Source organism: Leiobunum rupestre, chromosome 2 (assembly GCF_980474605.1).
Source record: "Leiobunum rupestre chromosome 2, qqLeiRupe1.1.hap1, whole genome shotgun sequence".
Lineage (NCBI taxonomy): Eukaryota > Metazoa > Arthropoda > Arachnida > Opiliones > Sclerosomatidae > Leiobunum > Leiobunum rupestre.
The window spans coordinates 12,796,149-12,798,459 of record NC_143385.1 but is presented as its reverse complement, the minus strand read 5'-3'; positions in this window follow the sequence as shown (position 1 = coordinate 12,798,459).

Sequence of the window (2,311 nt, the reverse complement as noted above, 5' to 3'; positions counted from 1 at the left end):
GACTGTACTAATGGGATTACACGTAATATTTGAAGTCCCTGCCTTTGGCAGTGGTAATCTAAGCGTAATCCGGTGTACAGATTTTCTAAGAGTGGTTAGCCCCTCGGAACAATCACACAAAATGTTTAAAATATTTTATCAATAAATTCTTAATTCTTAAAATCTTAGTAACTCGAGGTTTTTTGTAACAAGCATCAAATCAAATCAAATCAAGTCAAATAATTTTATTTTAAATTTGTTACATATTTTTGTAGTAAGAGGGCCAAGTCAGAATGTAAAGCATCTAAAGCGAGCCGGCTCGGCTCGTTTATTTTTGAGTCGAGCCGAGCTATCAAAAATCTCGCTCAGCTCGGCTCGCATATTACATTTAGCGCATGCTACAACTGGCGTCAGATTGGTCATATGAAACAAATCAGTTGAACGCAAATTGCAAAACATTTAATACAACTACTGTGTTTACACTTTCCATGATGACAGAAGCTTTAAACTGGTCTACCAGTAAATTTAACTTAAGGATTAGGATGAAAACTAAATATATTGTTTTATTCCCGCGAATGGTATAACGTCATTAAAAGAAAACTAAATAAATAGTTACTTACCTAACACTAGGTCCTGGAAATCGTTTAAAACTTATCGAGTCTGTATAAAAGGCTTTGGTTAGTTGAATTCTGCCCTCGTGACTGGAAATTATCTTCGTGTAACTGCTCTTCTTCTAAAAAGAAGTTTGTAAACATGTAATGGGCATTGCAATTATCAGAAACACGTTTTCTGATCCAGATGAAGCGAAACACGTCCCAATCGGAATTAATCGAGCGAGAGATATTAAACGTGCACTTGTTGTAGAGTTATTTCTTAAATCACCATAAAACCTTTATTATTATTACATATTCCAAAAGTGGTTTATTTTCATTTTAAAAGCAGCCAAAAAATTCAAAAATTCTAAGATGAGAAATTTCGTTTTAAATATAGGCCTTATTTCTTTAAAGAGTGACCTATTTATAATCTACATGTACTCTGAGTCAGAATCAGTCACTTCTTACCTTAATGATAATGTTTATGTATAATATATTTTTTCTACGTTTCACTTCATGTAAGCAGGTACACTATTAACAGCACTAAATTGAATTTTTGTTATCTCTAAAATATTTTTACGATATTTAAAATACAATATTTCATTTACAGGGTGTCTTCATTTGATCGGCCCAGGCATTTTTCTCAAAAACTATATCTTCTAGAAATGTTAAATTTTCAGTACGTACAGTCCCGGACAAAAGTTCCGGGCCGTTTGGTTTTTGTTGCCATTTTTGTGTAGTTCGAGCTAGAAATTTCAGTGATAGCTTTTTGGAAAGAACAACATCGTGAGCATACAAATCTTTAAATATATTTGCGGTTACGAATATTGCGCCAAAACGAAACTGGGAGTGGTCACACCCCTCGAAGTCAACTTCTCATAACTCCCCAGGAACGTTTCTACACGGGTTGCATTATACGCGCCTTGTTGCACTGAATCCAAATATCTTTACAGATTTAAAATCGCTGAAGTATTTCCAAAGATATTAAACAAATAATTCAGCTTTTAAACTAAAACTTTAACCCAAATGCTATTTATGGAGTGAACATTGTAGCAAAAGTTAATACGGGTCATCCCCTACTTTTTCGCTTACCCTCAAGTATAAGAATTGCATGCTCCGATTTGGACTTGTCAAAATATTATGTCTGGAGTGTCCTTAACCACCATTAATTTCACTGCGACGAATAGGAAAAGCGCTAGAGAGCGTTAAAGTTTGGCCTAAAAACGCCTAAATATAAGCTTTCAACGAACATAAGAACCCAGATAGAAAACCGGTTTTAAAGGGAAGTAGGAAAATTTACTATTACCCCTTTAAAACAAGTTTTCAATCTGGGTTCTTATGTTCGTTGAAAGCTTACATTTAGGCGTTTTTAGGCCGCTCTCTAGCGCTTTTCCTATTCGTCGCAGAGGATCGCGACAAAGACAGTCAAACATCTTTACTCAACCCCTATAACATCTCAAATTTATTGCACTGACTTCTAAAACACCCTTTATAGTCTTTTCTTCGGATAAGACGGAAGCCATGATTGCCATCATTAAAAAAGCTTAAATTTTATACAGGGTGTTTTAATTTGATCGCCCCAGGCATTTTGTTTAAAAACAATATTAATTTGAATTGTGAAATTTTCAGGATGTACACTATTGGGGGAGGTCGTTTTTATTTGTAAATTTCCACAAAATCGTGACTTTTTTCCCGGTTTTGGAATTTTTATTTTTTAACGCTAGCTGGTAGACGAAAAC